This window comes from Triticum urartu, chromosome 1, assembly GCF_003073215.2.
Source record: "Triticum urartu cultivar G1812 chromosome 1, Tu2.1, whole genome shotgun sequence".
Lineage (NCBI taxonomy): Eukaryota > Viridiplantae > Streptophyta > Magnoliopsida > Poales > Poaceae > Triticum > Triticum urartu.
The window spans coordinates 163,372,329-163,392,276 of record NC_053022.1 but is presented as its reverse complement, the minus strand read 5'-3'; positions in this window follow the sequence as shown (position 1 = coordinate 163,392,276).

Below are 19,948 nucleotides of genomic sequence, written 5' to 3'. Positions count from 1 at the left end.
ATCGTGGGTGTTACAAGTTGGTAAACAGAGCCATCCCCAACTTAGGAGCCCCATGCTTGATCGAACCGCTGACGTTGTTGAGTCTATAACAAAACGTTTTGAGTCGTAGGATTATATATATATCGGAGAGTGGGATTCTTTTTACTCCTCAGTCCCTTCGTCGCTATGGTGAGGTCTCCTGACGTAGATGTTTTGACTTTCCTCTCCTCAAATTTCACTAAAAAAAATTTAGGATCACACGGGTATCTTGGGATCATTCCGATATTCTTATGACGAGAACATTGTTCTTGGTGCCTCCTGACATTTAGGGTTTGTGGCAGTGTCTCGGGGAGTTGAGCTCCGAGGTGTTGTCGTCACAATTTTATCGTTGTAGTTCTGGAATGCCTGAGTTTCACCGACATTGAAAACCTCTTTTATGCATTTGTTGGTGAGATAACCTCGACGCAACCCAGTAATTGTTGGGGAACGTAGTAATTTCAAAAATTTTCCTACGCACACGCAAGATCATGATGATGCATAGCAACGAGAGGAGAGTGTGATCTACGTACCCTTGTAGATCGACAACGGAAGCGTTTGGTTGATGTAGTCGTACGTCTTCACGGCCCGACCGATCAAGCACCGAAACTACGGCACCTCCGAGTTTTAGCACACGTTCAGCTCGATGACGATCCCCGGACTCCGATCCAGCAAAGTGTCGGGGAAGAGTTCCGTCAGCACGACGGCGTGGTGACGATCTTGATGTACTACTGCCGCAGGGCTTCGCCTAAGCACCGCTACAATATTATCGAGGACTATGGTGGCTGGGGGCGCCGCACACGGCTAAGAGTAAGATCATGTGGATCAACTTGTCTGTTTCTGGGGTTCCCCTGCCTCCGTATATAAAGGACTAGAGGGGGGGGTGCGGCCGGCCTAGGAGAGGCGCGCCAGGAGAGTCCTACTCCCTCTGGGAGTAGGATTCCCCCCCCCCCCAATCCTAGTTGGAATAGGATTCGCGGAGGGGGGAAAAGAGAGGGTGCCCGGCCCCCTCTCCTTGTCCTATTCGGACCAAGGGAGGGGAGGGGCATGCGGCCCATCTTGGGCTGCCTCTTCTCTTTTCCACTAAGGCCCACTATGGCCCATATAGCTCCCGGGGGGTTCCGGTAACCTCCCGGTACTCCGGTAAAATCCCGAATTCATCCGGAACACTTCCGATATCCAAACATAGGCTTCCAATATATCAATATTAACGTCTCGACCATTTAGAGACTCCTCGTCATGTCCGTGATCACATCCGGGACTCCGAACACACTTCGGTACATCAAAATGCATAAACTCATAATATAACTATCATCGTAACCTTAAGCGTGCGGACCCTACGGGTCCGAGAACAATGTAGACATGACCGAGACATGTCTCCGGTCAATAACCAATAGCGGAACCTGGATGCTCATATTGGCTCCTACATATTCTACGAAGATCTTTATCGGTCAGACCGCATAACAACATACGTTGTTGCCTTTGTCATCGGTGTGTTACTTGCCCGAGATTCGATCGTCGGTATTCCAATACCTAGTTCAATCTCGTTACCGGCAAGTCTCTTTACTCGTTCTATAATACATCATCCCGCAACTAACTCATTAGTTGCAATGCTTGCAAGGCTTAAGTGATGTGCATTACCGAGAGGGCCCAGAGATACCTCTCCGACAACCGGAGTGACAAATCCTAATCTCGAAATACGCCAACCCAACATATACCTTTGGAGACACCTGTAGAGCTCCTTTATAATCACCCAGTTACGTTGTGATGTTTGGTAGCACACAAAGTGTTCCTCTGGTAAACGGGAGTTGCATAATCTCATAGTCATAGGAACATGTATAAGTTATGAAGAAAGCAATAGCAACTTACTAAACGATCGGGTGCTAAGCTAATGGAATGGGTCATGTCAATTATATCATTCACTTAATGATGTGATCCCGTTAATCAAATAACAACTCTTTGTTTATGGTTAGGAAACATAACCATCTTTGATTAACGAGCTAGTCAAGTAGAGGCATACTAGTGACACTTTATTTGTCTATGTATTCACACATGTATTATGTTTCCGGTTAATACAATTCTAGCATGAATAATAAACATTTATCATGATATAAGGAAATAAATAATAACTTTATTATTGCCTCTAGGGCATATTTCCTTCAGTAATGGGGCGGGAGTTCAGGAGTATTGCCATAACTCGTATAACGGATGCTTTTCGAAGGTTGAGGTACACGATTTTCGAAGGTTTCTTGGTTATGTGTTGACAGATGGATACAACTGGATGTAGGGATTGTTAGTTTGGTTGAGATATTATGCTTCCCCTATATCCCCAACACTAGATTGCATAACCAGAAAGTTTTGGGAGTTTATTAGTGAGAATTCAAGTATCACGTAGGATATCCTTCCAACAGACACATGATATGATATGGGGTCTATCATATGTTTGTTCTGGCTTATTCTGCAAGCCCAATCCTTTGTTTTGTTTTGTTTTGTGGTATTGGAGTTGCTTCAGTGTCAAATGTGGAGTCCATACCTTTTCCAAGTGGTGTTCTCATATTTTTATGGAGTACTAATCTTTCTTGATCATTGAGGTTGTCATGTCAATTATTTTCCAACCGGCGTGCTTCTCTTCAACTGTATCCGATGATTCCAACATTCGCAAGATCAATTCTAAGCTTTTTCTCAACGGTGTTTGTTTTATCCGACCCAAGTTGCCTTTGTTTTCCCACCATCCCACCCTTTTTCTTCAAGGACTAAGATTTCTTAATCAAGTATCCATCTTATTGATGTGAAGTATCTTCATTCTTTTCCGTCAATGTTCTTATCCGGTGATTCTCAGGAAGATACTAACGGAGCTTCAAGTTTATTATTGTTTGTTCTCTTTTCTTCTCTGTGGATTAAATTAAAGATTTGTCGATCATATCTTTTCCTTGTTTCAAATGCTTTCTCATGCCGGTGCACCTCTTAACCATTCACTTCTCGCTATTCATTTGTTCTGGAGTGCTGAAGATATCTCAGAAGGCTCGTCTTGTCATTCAAGATCCGTTCAACCTATTTCGAGGTTATTATCTCATTCAAGCCATTTAATTCAACCGGCGCATTCTCTCTTTTAAATTGTTCAACGGTGTTCTCCTTTTAGTGGGCCCTAACCCACAGGTCTTTTCCCAGGATCTTACCTGACTCTTATTTTCCCGGAGCTATCCCCAAATTCATTTCAAAGTTTGACGTAAGAATGAGTTATCATCAGTTAAATGTCTTTCTCCGAGATCTTTCAAATTCTTTCATCGTTGGTTCAACCTTCCTATCCTTCATTGTTCTGGAGTGCCTCAATTGTCATGGTGGTTCTCATCTTCTTTCTCAACATTTGAAGACTGAAGAAGAGTTTTTTCCTCCAAATCTTATCCGTTCTCTCAAAGATGTGTAGTTCAATCTTGGTCCCATCCTCTCATAATTGTTTTTGATTGTGAGAATCATTTTCACCCATCCGGAGCAATTCAGGAGTCTTTTCAGTTTGATTCTTTGGAGCCCATCATATCATAATTATTCATTCCAGCTCTCAGCTATCGTTCTCCAAATCTTACCGGTGCATCATTCAAGTATTCTCTAATCAGCTCGTGATCTATTCATTCTCATGCATCTAAATTCCCTCAAGTATCTTCGTTCTTTTTATAATTCTTCCCGGTGTTTCCTTATCTTTTCTTCGTTCATTTCCAATTCTTACGGCGGTTTGTTCAAGATTCATCTTCCTATGTTCTCATATTAATTTATTCTTTGTTTTCAATCCTACCGGTGGTTTGTTGAAGACCTTCTCAAGTTGCGCTATATCTCTCTTAATCCTTTCTACGAGAATAAGTAGTATGCCAAATCCATTGTTTGTTATCAATTTAAATTGTTGAAGTATACACATAACGTAATTCTTATTATTGTTTCATCCAAGTGATTAATTCCTTATTCCGAAGGTTCATCAAAATTCTCGTTTTCAATTGTTCATCTTTCTTTTCGGAGTTCCAAGTTTTCTCGGTTATACCATCGCGAAGCTCCATCTAATCGATGAAAGGATTCATCTTATTCTTTTCAAGCTTCTTTTCCTTGTGACCTTCTTTTTATCTATCCAGAGTTCTTTGAGAGTTTATTCATGGTGGTTCGTCAAGGATTCTTTTCATTCATTAATTGTTCTTCAAGATTTCTCTCGAAGTTATGATCCGCCAAGCTATACTCTAAAATAAACAGGGTGCTCAACACATGTTTCATTTTGAGGAGTTCAAGCATTCTTCATCTTGCATTTTGAAGTGCAATTCTTTCTCTGTTATCCTTTGAGGTGGTGCTGTGTCATTCTTGACAATTTCCCTTCATGTTTCAAGGTTGAAAAGTTGTTAAGAATGAGATATTCTAAATCCATCATTTTCTCTTCATTCAGGAGATCTTTTCAATCCATCAATCTCTTCGTTGGAGCTATCTTGGTATAGATTTCACTTAAAGCTTTCCCTAAGGATTGTTTCTATTTATGGTGCTTATAAATGATCCATGTTCTTCATTTATCCTCCCGGTGAAATAAGTTTCTCGTCTCCTTGTTGATATCAATCAAATCCATTGTTTCCGTTAGTGGCAGAATTTGACCTCATAATTTTGAGACGTTTTCCATAAGCCCACAACAACCTTATTATTTTGTTGTTTAATTTTCAGCAACTCCATTCAATCTTTCTTTCTAAGGATGCCTTCAAATTCATCGGTAGTAGAAGTTATCATTTTCTTCTACTTTCTTTCTTCCTAACGATCTAGCTTCTATTCGTTCGTTCCGGAAGCATTGCGATGTTGCACTCTTCGACCCATCATCCCATTTTTGTCAAAGATCATGTTCTTTCCTTTACTTATCCATTCAACCAGAGTGTCGTGCCCTCTTTTTAGGTTCTCTCATCTTATCAAGTTTTGCCTCCCTTCTCAACCGAAATGCTGTCTGAAATCTTTCTTACCCCTTGTGCCATTCTTTCAATAGTTCCGGAGGCAGTGTTTTGTTGATTTCATCAAGTATCCTCTCATCTTATCAAGTTCATGTTCAATTCCTTCCATTTACAGTCGGAGTGCTGTCCAAATTATATCATTCTTTTCCCTTCTCTATCTTGTTTTAATCGGAGTCTCATCCAAGTGCTTTAATTTTGCCAAGTTCATATTCTATGCCTTCCATTTCCAACCGGAGTGTTGTCGTAATTGATCTACATCGTTCCTCGTACATCTCGTTTCAACCGGAGTGCTTACATGTACTTCTTGTCCATTGCAACCCTTTTCTATGTCTTTCAACCTACAAGGTTCTAGTAATGTTCCTTGTTCCTCTTTTCTAATAGAGTGTTTTCAACTTTGTTCATCTTCGTTGTATTCTTTCTTTCAATTTGTTCAACCTCTCAAGGTTAGTGGTTTCACTCCTTTGTCCAAGAAGCAACTTAGTTTACCTCTCCTCTTCCTTCTCTGCTTCTCTCCGGTGCCATCCTTAGATCTCGGGATGGGATCCTCTTGTAGTGGTGGAGTGTTGTAACGCCCCAAGACCAATGTGCCGGGTGTCTTCCAGTTATTCGCTGTTGTTGCCTTGCATTCGCTTGCATGTTGCATCTTGCCATGTCATCATGTGCATTGCATCATCATGTTTTCAAAACTTGCATCCGTCCCGGTCTCCCTGTTCCTACCGTTGTCCGTTCTGAGCCCAGACACACTTGCACGCGCCCGTGACACGTCTGAAATAGTATTTTATAAGTGGCCGGAAAATGTTCTCGGGATGGGTTGAAAGTTGGCGTGCGGTGTTGTTATGTTGTCAGTAGGCCGCGTGCCAAGTTTCATCGCATTCGGAGTCCGTTTGACGCCCCAACGGATAACTATAGCGGCAGTATAGTCGGTCAAACCGTTGGACATTTTCGATCTCCGAAGACTGTTGTCGGGCCTATCTCTCTCTCTCTCTCTCTATCTATCTATCTATCTATCTATCTCTCCTCAGCCAAGGCCTCTCTTCACAGCCCACTCCCACTCTAAACCAGCCCACCTAGGCCTACCTAACCCCCCTCTCGATCGAATCCATCGGATCACGATCGGAGGCTCCGAAAACCCCTCCTAACCCCCAAACCCTAGCAAATTTTCTATATATGGACACCCCAAGTCCATCTTGGGCAACCTAGACCCCTTCCCCTACCTCTAGCCTCCCCCTCCTTAGATTCCGTGCCGCCTTGCTCCCACCTCACCACTTGGCACCGTCCAACGGCCTAGCCGTCGCCGCCGGAAAGCTCCCCACCAACCCGCTCGCGCCACCTTAGCCCCAGCGCCGCCCTCCTCCACTCCGCAACCGCCACATGTCCCCGCCACCTCACCCGTGTTCCCCTGGTCTCCCCGCGCCGCCGCAAAGCCCACGGGCCCGCGCCAACCCACATCAGGCCCTGCAAGCCCATCGTGGCCCGGGTGCTCTCCGCCGCCCCGCGCTCGAGCTCCCCATGCTGGAGAGCGCCAGTGCCGCCGACGACCTCGTCGGGCCACCTACGCCAGCCGTCGCCGCCCGTCGCCGTGCTCCTCTGCCGCCGCTCGCCGAACCTTGCCGCCTGCGTCGCCCTCGCCTCGCCAGATCTTGCCATGCCCGAGGCCCCCTCGCCTCCAGCCACCGGAGAGATTCCCCGTCGGCTCCGTCTCACCGTCCAACCACCGGATCCGCCCAGTCTGCCGGCCCTCGTCGTCGTCAGCTCGCCGGAGATCCATCCCGTCGCCGGAGACCCTGCCAGTGCGGCCTTCCTTGATCCTATGGGCGTGTGGGCGCACGCGCCGCTTTGTCTTCGCACGTGGATCAGCGACGCCCGGCGGCCCAAATCCCGTCGCCCTGCTGCCCGGGCCTCTCCAGCCGCAGCGCCCTAAGGCCCAAGCGCTCCCCTCGCCCGGCCTGCATGCGTCTCCACCGACCGGCCTGCTATGGCCCAATGTGAGCAGCCACAACCCCTTCAGTTTCGGCCCAACTCGTGTTTTTTTCGCGGAACGATTTATATTTTATCCAGAGACCACCAGTTTTATAGAAAAGCCCTCAAACATCATGCTTTTAATAACTGATGAACCGTGCATCATTTTAAAATGTTTTATATATGTAACTTGCTTAGAATTTTGTCTAGTTTCATAATTTTCAACATTCATGCATGCTAAAAATGTTTAAAATGATGTCTGTGTTTAGTTTGCATAAAGGCCATGTTAAAATGATTTATTTCATAACTTATTAACCGTAGCTCTGAATATAATAAACTTTATATGTAAATTGGTTAGAAAATGCATAGTTTAACATCATGGCATTACTTTGCATGTTTAACAACTCTAAAATATGGTTTAGGGCAGATCAGTACCAAAACCATAAATTGCATATGGGGATTTTTCGGAATTGTTGTTTGTTATTTCCGGCCTCATTTAAACTTGCCTAGATAGTTAGTTTATATATGTTCACCTCTTGCCATGGTTAACAACATTTAATATTAATGAGTACATAACCAAGAGAGAACTAAATAAGTCATGTGGTGTTTCGTCAATATGCAACTCATTGCATATTGAGCTCCACTTAATTTGTAGTATTGTTTGTTGCACTTTGCCATGCCATGCCTCATTAAACCGGACATGCATCATACTTGATTGTGCATCATGCCATGTTTATGTGATGGTTGTTTACCATGTTGTTTGCTTCTTTCCGGTGTTGCTTCTTCTTGTTAGTTCCGGTAACCTTGCGTTTGTGAGGATCCGTTCGACGACATCCGTTTTTCTTCTTCATGGACTCGTTCTTCTTCCTTGTGGGATTTCAGGGAAGATGACTGAGGGAGTCCTGGATTAGGGGGTCTCCGGACAGTCGGACTATCTCCATTGGCCGGACTGTTAGACTATGAAGATAGAAGATTGAAGACTTCGTCTCGTGTCCGGATGGGACTCTACTTGGCGTGGAAGGCAAGCTAGGCAATACGAATATGGATATCTCCTCCTTTGTAACCGACCTTGTGTAACCCTAACCCTCTCCGGTGTCTATATAAACCGAAGGGTTTTTAGTCCATAGGACATACAATCACAACATACATTCATACCATAGGATAGCTTCTAGGGTTTAGCCTCTCTGATCTCGTGGTAGATCTACTCTTGTACTACCCATATCATCAATATTAACCAAGCAGGACGTAGGGTTTTACCTCCATCAAGAAGGCCCGAACCTGGGTAAAACATTGTGTCCCCTGCCTCCTGTTACCATCCGGCCTAGATGCACAGTTCGGGACCCCCTACCCGAGATCCGCCGGTTTTGACACCGACATTGGTGCTTTCATTGAGAGTTCCTCTGTGTCGTCGCCGCTAGGCTTGATGGCTCCTACTATCATCGATAGCGATGCGGTCCAGGGTGAGACTTTTCTCCCCGGACAGATCTTCGTATTCGGCGGCTTTGCACTGCGGGTTAATTTGCTTGGCCTTCTGGAGCAGATTGAAAGCTACGCCCCTGGCCGTCAGGTCAGATTTGGAAGTTTGAAGTACACGGCCGACATCTGCGGAGACTTGATCTTTGACGGATGCGAGCCACAGTCGAGCGTGCCGCACTGTCACGATGGGTATGACCTAGCTCTGGCGCCGAACAGTACCCCATAGGCCGTGCCCCCATCATCTCCGACCCTTAGCTCGGAGCCAACTGCGCCAATTGAGGACAGGTGGTTAGACACCGCCTCAGGGGCTGCAGTCTCAACGGCGATCGAGCCGAACACCTGCCTAACCCTCTACGCAGCCTGTGACTCCAAGGTGCCGGACTCTTTTCTGGACTCCGAACCATCCGCGCCCCTGCCAATCGAATCCGATTGGGCGCCGATCATGGAATTCATCGCCGCGGATATCTTTCAGCACTCGCCCTTCGGCGACATTCTAAATTCACTAAGATCTCTCTCTTTGTCAGGAGAGCCCTGGCCGGACTATGGCCAACAGGATTGGGATGCGGACGACGAAGAAATTCGACGCCCACCCACCACCCACTTTGTAGCCACTATCGATGATTTAACCGACATGCTCGACTTCGACTCCAAAGACATCGACGGTATGGACGACGATGTAGGAGACGAACATGAACCAGCGCCTATAGGGCACTGGAAAGCCACCTCGTCATATGACATATACATGGTGGATACACCCAACGAAGGCAATGGCGACGAGATAGCGGAGGATGACCCCTCCAAGAAGCAACCCAAGCGCCAACGTCAGTGGTGCCGCTCTAAGTCCCGCCAAAGCAAAAGTGGTGATACCGGCACAAGAGATAATAACACCCCGGATAGTGCCGAAGACAACAACAATCCCCTCCAGCAAGATTTAGAGTAGGAGGATGAAGGAGCCAGCTCTCCTGAGAGAGCGGTAGATGGAGAGGAGGAGGATGACAATTACATCCCCCCCTCCGAAGACGAGGCAAGCCTCGGCGACGATGAATTCGCCGTCCCAGAGGATCCCGTCGAACAAGAGTGCTTCAAGTGCCGGCTTATGGACATGGCAAATAGCCTGAAGAAAAAGCAGCAGCAGCTTCAAACTGATCAAGATCTGCTAGCTGACAGATGGACTGAAGTCCTCACGGCCGAGGAATATAAACTCGAGCGCCCCTCCAAGAATTACCCACAGTGCAGGTTACTACCCCGATTGGAGGAAGAAGCGTATGATACGGCTGATCGGCCACCAAGTGGCCGCGATAGAGAGGCATTCCAGCCAAAAGCTCAGCCTCCACCCCGACGCCATTCAAATAAAAAGGCATGGGGAGATACGCCAGACCTGCGAGACATATTGGAGGACAAAGCAAAGCATGCAAGATCGATCTACGGATCACGACGGCGCACCACTCTGCGAGACGATAAACGTCACGCCGGATACAGTAAAAGCAAATCCGGCCGGGCCGAACACAGCGGGCAAGACCCATTCGAGCTGCGTCGCGATATAGCCCAATACAGAGGCGCTGCACACCCCTTATGCTTCACAGACGAAGTAATGGAACATCAATTCCCAGAAGGTTTCAAACCTGTAAATATTGAATCATACGACGGCACAACAGATCCCGCAGTATGGATTGAGGATTTCCTCCTCCACATCCACATGGCCCGCGTTGATGACTTACACGCCATCAAATACCTCCCACTAAAGCTCAAAGGACCAGCGCGGCATTGTCTTAACAGCTTGCCAGCGGACTCCATTAGCTGTTGGGAAGATCTGGAAGCCGCATTCCTCGACAACTTTCAGGGCACCTATGTGCGACCACCAGACGCCGATGACTTGAGCCACATAATTCAGCAGCCAGAAGAGTCAGCTAGGCAATTCTGGACTCGGTTCCTTACAAGGAAAAATCAAATCGTCGACTGTCCGGATGCGGAGGCCTTAGCGGCTTTCAAACACAACATCCGAGACGAGTGGCTAGCCTGGCACCTTGGTCAGGAAAAGCAAAAATCTATGGCAGCTCTCACGACGCTCATGACCCGCTTTTGTGCGGGAGAAGACAGCTGGCTGGCTCGCAGTAATAACATATCAAAGAACCATGGTACCTCAGATACCAAGGACGACAATAGCAGGTCACATCGCAACAAACATAAGTGCCACATTAACAGCGAAAATACTGAGGATATGGCAGTCAATGCCGGATTCAAAGGTTCTAAACCCTGTCAGCGGAAAAAGCCATTCAAACAAAGTATGCCGGATCCATCCAGCTTGGACCATATACTCGATCGCTCGTGTCAAATACACGGCACCCCAGACAAGCCAGCCAATCACACTGACAGGGATTGTTGGGTGTTCAAGCAGGCGGGCAAGTTAATTGCCGAAAACAAGGACAACGGGCCGCATAGCGATGACGAGGAGGAGCCCCGGCAACCGCACACCGGAGGGCAGAAGAGGTTTCCCCCACAAGGGCGGACGGTGAACATGATATACGCGACCCACATCCCCAAGAGGGAGCAGAAGTGTGCGCTCAGGGACGTATATGCATTGGAGCGAGTCGCCCCAAAGTTCAACCTCTGGTCCTCCTGCCCGATCACCTTCGATCGCAGGGACCACCCCACTAGTATCCGTCATGGCGGATTCGCCGCACTGGTCCTAGACCCAATCATTGACGGATTTCACCTCACTCGAGTCCTTATGGATGGCGGCAGCAGCCTGAACCTGCTTTATCAGGACACAGTGCGCAAAATGGGTATAGACCCCTCAAGGATCAAACCCACAAAAACGACCTTTAAGGGCATCATTCCAGGTGTAGAGGCCCATTGAACAGGCTCAATTACACTGGAAGTGGTCTTCAGATCCCCAGATAACTTCCGAAGCGAAGAGTTAATCTTCGATATAGTCCCGTTCCGCAGTGGTTATCACACGCTGCTCAGGCGAACCGCATTTGCTAGATTCAATGCGGTACCGCATTATGCACACCTCAAGCTCAAGATGCTAGGACCTCGCGGAGTTATTACAGTCAATGGAAACACAGAGCGCTCTCTCCGAACAGAGGAGCACACCGCAGCCCTTCCAGCAAAAGCGCAAAACAGCCTTTCAAGGCAATCCACCAGTTCGGCGTTTCAAAACCCGGACACCTTCAAGCACGCTCGGAGCAACCGGCAAATAGATCGCCTCGCGCAATCTGAGCTCGCGTAGCAATGCGGCCCCCACCCCAGTCCCAGCCAAACGGCGAAACTCGTGCCGCGCGTACATAATTACGCATTAAAAATACCATGGGCACAGGTGGGGAGGGGGGCACAACTGCGGCACGCCCCAAGACGCGGCTTAAACCACACTAGGGGCTTCCCGTTTGGTTATTTTTCTTTTTGTAGGACCTTAATCTCTGGAAACACTGTCCGGAAGCACTATTGCTGAACACATGATGCAGCAACCAAGGAGGCAGGCAGCTACGTCATACCACGGAATTTCTAGGTTGATTACAGTAACGAGCGAAATATTCGATTTAATATCATTCCTCAGCTCGCCCTTGGAAGGGACATAGTCCTACTCTTTGCTTATCGCACTATCTATATCACTCTGCTTTAACGCAATTTTTTTAATAAACAATGCATGACATTACGACTATTATTGCATTCTTGTTATATATATGTGTGTGTGTGTGTGTTCATTAACGACGCCTTGCAACCATACACTTTGGTACAGCCAATACATCAGGGGCTTACGTACCCCACAATATGGTGTGAAAAGTCCGAACACTTTCACAAGTGCGGCACCCCGAACTTATAACATTATATGCATCAGCTCCGAATCATGTCTTTGGTCAAATGTTGGGTTTGCCCGGCTCCTATGTTTTGGTACCTTACGTTCTGCTCTATCGGCTAAGGTAGCGCTAGGAGAACTACCGCGATTGTGCCCCGGTTCTGCCGGGCTTAGCACCTCAGTAGAGAAAGCTAAAACTAACTGTCATGATAAGGCGAGAGACTGGTCGCTGTTCGGTAAGGTTTTTCGAGTCCCTAAAGACTTATGCCGCTTAGGGCGAGGGGCTGGCCGTGTCCGGCTTACAGGCGTGTATCGCGCCCCGAATTCGGCCTTCCGAATACCAGGGGCTTTGCCGAAATTTAAAATTATAGAATTCTATGGCTAAGTGAGAGTGATAAAGCATTATTAGTCCGGTTGCCTTGTTCGTTGTGATGAGCACCTCCCTCGAAGGACCCAAATATGGGAACAAGAGTGCTCAGGTTTATCCCGAACACCCCAGTACTCGTGGCATGGGGGCAGAAGCCGAGGACTAGCCATCTCTCAGATTGGATAAACAACCAAATAGAAGGTAATATTTTAAATTCAAACAAGCGTTGCATAGCGCATATGAAACAAGTTTTCATAAATACAGGATAAAACGAGCAAGTCTCATTCAAATATTACATCTCTTGAACACTCATCCGCGATAAGACAGGCACCCGGCAGAACACCCTCGTAGTACATCTCGGGGTGGCGGTGCTCCTTGCCCTCCGGCGGCCCCCCCATGATCAGCTTCACGGCATCTAGCTTGACCCACTGCAATTTCACACAGGCGAAAGTCCGGCGTGCACCTTCAATGCCGACAGATCGCTTGACGACCTCCAGCCATGGGCAGGCATCCACAAGCTGCCTCACCAGGCCGAAGAAGCTGTTCGGAAGGGCGTCGCCAGGCCACAGCCGGACTATAAAGCTTTTCATGGCCCGATCGGCCGCCTTATGTAGCTCGACCATCTGCTTCAGCTGGTCGCTCATTGGCACCGAGTGTTCGGCCTCAGCATGCTGAGACCAGAACAGCTTCTCCGTTGAGCTTCCATCCTTGGCCTAGTAAAATTGTGCGGCATCGGACACACTGCGAGGCAAATCTGCGAATGCTCCTGAAGAGCTCCGGATCCGGGTAAGTAATCGGTAATTTACTTTTACATGATTGCTTTACATATAGAAAGACTTACCCGCCGCTATCTTCTTCATCGCGTCGATCTCTTGGAGGGCCTTTTGGGCTTCGGCCTTGGCACTTTTTACACTCTCGAGGGCCGCGGCAAGCTCAGACTCCCGCGTCTTTGAGTCAAGCTCCAACGCCTCGTGCTTCGCCACGAGAGCCTGGAGCTCTTGCTGCACCTCGCCCACCCGAGCCTCGTGCTTCTCTCGCTCGGTGCGCTCCTTGGCCGCTTTATCTTCGGCCTTGGTTAGCGCTTGCTTCAGGGTCGCCACCTCAGTCGTGGCCCCTGGCAAACATACGATGATCCTGTCATTTTGCAATCGTGTCCTCTTTTATATATACATATCTATAGACAGGGTATTACTTACCCTTGTTCTCCTCGAGCTTCCTCTTGGCAAGGCCAAGCTCTTTCCTGGACCCCTCGAGGTCCTGCTTCAGTACGGCGACCTCCGCAGTCAGTGCGGCGGACGCCAGCAGCGAAGCCTGCATATGCATATTGACACACTTATATTAGACTCCTGTGATATTATTTGATCCTCTGTTCGGCTTTTCTTTGTGAACACCGAACAAAGCATCAGGGGCTACTGTCTATGCGGTAATATTTCTACTACATTTTAAAACACTTACCTCGAAGCCTGTTAGAAGGCTGGCACAGGCTTCAGTCAATCCGCTCTTGGCGGAGTGAACCTTCTGGATCACCGCACTCATGATAGTGCGTTGCTCCTCGTCGATGGAAGCGCTGCGAAGCGCTTCCAGCAGACTGTCCGGTGCCTCTGGATGGATAGAGATCACCGGCACAGGCGTCTTGCCCCTCTTAGAAGGAGGCCGCCTGCCCAAGCCCGGAACCGCTGGAGGGTCCGGCACGGTGTTCGGCTGAGGGCCAAACTCGGAGCTCTCAGGGGCCCCGTCCCCTCGGCTCCCGGAGTCCGGAAGGTCGCCTTGAGGCATCTCCGGGACTGTCTCCCCTTGATCCGGTGCCTCTTGAGACAGCACCTCGGCATCGTGAGCAGGATGAGGGGAGGTGGCGGTCGGGATTGGATCGCTATCCATGTCCGACGAGCCCAGGGAGCCGTCCAATGATACATCGATGCTGGTTCGCGACGGCCTGCATAATCATGTTCGACGTTAGGGAAAGCAGTGCGACAAAGGAATTATATGAGTTACTCTGGTATCCGAATACTTCCGATCTCCCCGAGGGCTTGGCCCAGGGCGACCACTCGTCTTCGCCCTCGTCGGCGGTGGTGGAACTGTCCGAAGGAGAGTCCTCCCCTTCTTGGACCCTTCGGCCTCCCCAGTTGGGGCGGCCTTCCTTTTCTTGTCTCCCCCGCCTGGAGGGGGAGCATCTTCTTCTTCCTCCTCGTCTTCGGGGGAGGAGTGTGCCGCAGAGTTATCGGACGATCAGTCCGATAACACCTGGCGCCGGGAACTCTTTCGGGTTCCCTTGGCCTTCTTGGTCTTCTCCGGCACCTTGTAAGGAGCCGGAGTCAGCATCTCCGTCAGGAGAGCACTCGCAGTGTCTTCGGGCAAAAGGGCCGGACAGTTAATCTGCCCTGACATCTCCACCCAGTCCTATCAAAGGCAGGGAGATTAGACCCTGCGCATAATTAAGCTAGGGAAAATAAATGACCTATGGGACGTATTGAACTCACGGGATGCGCTAGGCGCTTTGCGCTTAGTCCGCGGTCCTCGGAGAGAGAAGGGGGGACGTCAGCACCCTTGAACAACACCTTCCAGACGTCCTTGTGCGTCGTATCGAAGAGCTCGCTCAGAGTCTGATGCTGGGCCGGGTCGAACTCCCACAAGGTAAAATCCCGTTGTTGACACGGGAGGGTCCGGCGGATGAGCATTACTTGGACTATGTTGACAAGCTTGAGCTTCTTGCTCGCCATGCTCCGGATACATTTCTGGAGTCCATCCAGCTCCACCGATGAACCCCACGACAAGCCCTTCTCTTTCCAAGAAGTGAGCCGTGTTGGGAATCCGGATCGAAACTTAGGGGCTGCCGCCCATTTGGCGTCGCGCGGCTCGGTGATGTAGAACCACGCCGATTGCCATCCCTTTATTGTCTCCACGAAGGAGCCTTCGAGCCATATGACGTTGGGCATTTTGCCCACCATGGCTCCGCCGCATTCTGCTTGTTGGCCTCATCTACCTTCGGCTTTATATTGAAGGTCTTTAACCACAGGCCGAAGTAGGGCCGGATGCGGAGGAAAGCCTCACACACGACGATGAACGCCGAAATGTTGAGGATGAAGTTCGGGGCCAGATCATGAAAGTCCAGCCCATAGTAGAACATGAGACCACAGACGAATGGATGGTGGGGAAACCCTAGTCCGCGAAGGAAGTGGTGAAGGAAAACTACCCTCTCGTAAGGTTCCGGGGTAGGGACAATCTGCCCCGCAGCAGGCAGCCGATGCGCGATGTTCGCGGCTAAGTATCCGGCTCCGCGCAGCTTCTTGATGTCTCCCTTCGTGACGGAGGAGACCATCCACCTGCCTCCCGCTCCGGACATGGTTGGAGAAGGTTGAGGTGGGAAGTGTAGACTTGGGCGCTAGAGCTCGAGTGTGCGAAAACGGATGAGCAAAGGAGGAAGAAGGCGTGGATAGAAAGGTGAATCCTTATCCCTTTATATGGGCGGACGAAGCTAAGCGTCCCCACTTGCCTGGTAAAACTCCCTTATCCCCCAAGCGCCGTAATTGATGGCGCGGTTGGGTTACCCACGCCCGTATTGATGAGAATCCCGTAATAAGGGGACACGATCTCCGCTTTGACAAGACGTGTCGAAAAACTGCCTCGCGTTATGTGCGGGGCTGGTTAAAGGAAATGGTTCGAATAATCATCGGGCCATGACATAATGTCGTGCTGCCAAAACAAGCCAGCAAATTAGATCTGCGAAAATATTATTCTCTCTACGGTGAAATGTGGAACTTATTTTGCAGGGTCGGAAACTATCCTCGTATTCAAATTCTTCTGTGATGTATTCGGAGAAGGAACCCGCCTTGCAATGCCGAAGACAATACTGCGCGCCGGACTCATCGTCATTGAAGCCTGGTTCAGGGGCTACTGAGGGAGTCCTGGATTAGGGGGTCTCCGGACAGCCGGACTATCTCCATTGGCCGGACTGTTAGACTATGAAGATACAAGATTGAAGACTTTGTCTAGTGTCCGGATGGGACTCTACTTGGCGTGGAAGGCAAGCTAGCCAATACGAATATGGATATCTCCTCCTTTGTAACCGACCTTGTGTAACCCTAACCCTCTCCGGTGTCTATATAAACCGAAGGGTTTTTAGTCCGTAGGACATACAATCACAACATACAATCATACCATAGGCTAGCTTCTAGGGTTTAGCCTCTCTGATCTCGTGGTAGATCTACTCTTGTACTACCCAATATTAATCAAGCAGGACGTAGGGTTTTACCTCCATCAAGAGGGCCCGAACCTGGGTAAAACATCATGTCCCCTGCCTCCTGTTACCATCCGTCCTAGACACACAGTTCGGGACCCCCTACCTGAGATCCGCCGGTTTTGACACCGACAATGACCATACCCTCGAAACCACTTCTATCTTTGCTTGCTAGTTGTTCTGTCTATCACTATGTCGCGCTACCTGCCACTTGTTTTTCAGGCCTCCCAATTTTCCATGATAGCCTCTAACCTTTTTCAACCATCCTAGCAAACAGTTGTTTGGCTAAGTTACCGCTTTGCTCAGCCCCTCTTTTAGTGTTGCTAGTTGCAGGTGCCTTGCAGTTTGTTCCATGTTGGAACATGGATATGTTGGGATATCACTTTATCTCTTATTTAATTTAATGCATCTATGTGACGCCCCGAGACCGATGCGCCAGGTGTCTTCCAGTTATTCGCTGTCTTTGCCATGTCATTCGCTTGCGTGTTGCATCTTGTCATGTCATCATGTGCATTGCATCATCATGTTTTCAAAACTTGCATTCGTCCGGGTCTCCCCGTTCTTTCCGTTGTCCGTTCTGAGCCCATGCACACTCACACGCGCCCGCGGCATGTCCGAAATAGTATTTTTATAAGTGTCCGGAAAATGTTCTCGGAATGGGTTGAAAGTTGGCGTGCGGTCTTATTATAGTGTAGGTAGGCCGCCTGCCAAGTTTCATCGCATCCGGAGTCGTTTGACGCCCCAACGGATAACTACGGCGGCAATATAGCCGGTCTAACGTCGGGCGTTTTTTGTCTCCGGAAACTGTTGCCGGGACCTCTCTCTCTTCTCTCCTCTCAGCCTCGCCACAGCCCACCTAGTCCATCCACCTACCCCTCTTCGCGTCCGGAGCCGTCCGATGCGATCGCATGGTCCGAAAACCCCTCTTTACACAGTGCATCGACCCCTCGCGCGCGTCCGAAATTTGTCCCGGACCCGACCCGAGCAGTCGTGACCGTTGGGTCCGGATCATCCCCAAACATCTACAAAACATCTCCCTTTTTCTTTTTGGTCTTCCTAGCCTATTTATTCGCGACCGTCCGATTACGATCGAAGGGACGAGGTAGCCCCTAAGACTAGTCCACCTGCTATATATTCACCAGACCAAACTCTAGTCCAACCCTAAAACCTAGGGGGCCTGTCCGGTCGCGCCGCCGCCGCATCTTCCTGGGGATCCCCATCGCCCCAATCCAGAGCCTCCTCTGTTTTTCCTTGATCTAATCCCCTCTCCCTCCTCCTTCTGGCCTCGGTCTTGCACGAGCACCCCCTGCCTCGTCGCTGCTCCCACCGTCGACCCTGAGCCACTTCCCTCGCCAGCGACCGAAGCCACCACCAGGCCGACCCCAAGCTCCTCTCCCGCAGCTTCCCCGCCTCCTGTGTCCTCCCGTCCCCGAGCACGCAAATTGCCAGAGAGCTCCGGTGAGCAACAGGCCAGCCACGACGCCGCCCCGAGCCGCGTCCGCGCCATCCTTTGTCGCGCCGACCAGCAGCAGGGAACCAGGCCAGCCCCGCACCGCCCATCTCTCCTTCCTCCTCCCCGCGGCTCTCTCATTTCTCTAATCTTCTGTCAATTCGTTCCACAGCCACCGCCATGGAAACCAAGCTCCAAGTTCCTTCTCGCCTGCGCCAAGTCCATCTACGAGAAGCAGTCGCCTGCATTCGGCCATGCATCCGGCGAGGACCGACCATCCCACGACCCAGATCCGCAGCGCGCCCAGTTCCACGCCCTCCATCCTTCGCCGCCGCGCCGGAGATCCCTGACGTCGCTGCTCTGCTTTGCTTCTTCTAGAGCAGAGGAGGCCAGCGCCCGCAAACTTCTGCCTCATCTGCTCGTCCTGCGCGGGTTTACCTCCAGCGTAGACAGCGCGAAGCCCATCTCCAGATGCCTGTCTCCTACGCGCGTGGGCCACAAGCAGGTCGGCCCAACGCGCACCCTGCCGCCTCTCTCGCCATCGACCTGGGCCTCAGCCCTTGGTGATCCAACACCCAATCCCCCTTGTGCACTCTTGGGATAGCCAGATTCGGCCCATTCTTGTTTTTTTTCCATGTCCAGCGATTTTAGTAATTATCTTGAGACTCCAGTTTTATAGAAAACCCCTTGTAGATCATGCATATAATAACTTAATAACCGTGCATTATATTAAAATGATTTATATATGAAAGTTTCTTAGAATCTTGTCTAGTTTCACAATATCCAACTTTCAAGCATGTTTGAGATGGTTAAATTGCTGTTTGCATTTGTTTTGCTTTATGCCATATTAAAATGATTTATTTCATAACTATTTAACCGTAGCTCGGTTTTAAATAAACTTTATATGTAAATGGGGTAGAAAAATGCCTAGTTTAACATGGTGGATTTACTTTGCATGTTTAACAACCCTAAAATTGTGTTTAGAGCAGAACAGTACCAAACCTTAAAACATGCACATGGGGAATTACCAGAATTGTTGTTTGTTGTTCCGGCCTCATTTAAACTTGCCTAGTTAGGTAGTTTTATTATGCTTCGCCCTCTTGCCATGTTAATCAACATTTAATCTTGTTGGGTACATAACCGAGAGAGAACTAAATAATTGATGTGGTGTTCCGTCAATATGCAACTCGTTGCATATTGAGCTCCACTTAATTTGTAGTGTTGTTTGGTGCATTTTGCCATGCCATGCCTCATTAAACCGGACATGCATCATAATTGTTTGTGCATCATGCCATGTCTATGTGGTGGTTGTTCACTATGTTGTTTGCTTCTTTCCGGTGTTGCTTCTTCGGTTAGTTCCGATAACGTCACGTTTGTGAGGACCCGTTCGACTACGTCCGTTTGTCTTCTTCATGGACTCGTTCTTCTTCCTTGTGGGATTTCAGGAAAGATGACCATACCCTCGAAATCACTTCTATCTTTGCTTGCTAGTTGCTCGCTCTTTTCCTATGCCTATGTTGCGATACCTACCACTTGCTTATCATGCCTCGCATATTGTTAAACCAATCCTCTAACCCACCTTTGTCCTAGCAAACCGTTGTTTGGCTATGTTACCGCTTTGCTCAGCCCCTCTTATAGCGTTGTTAGTTGCAGGTGAAGATTGGAGCTTGTTCCATGTTGGAACATGGATATT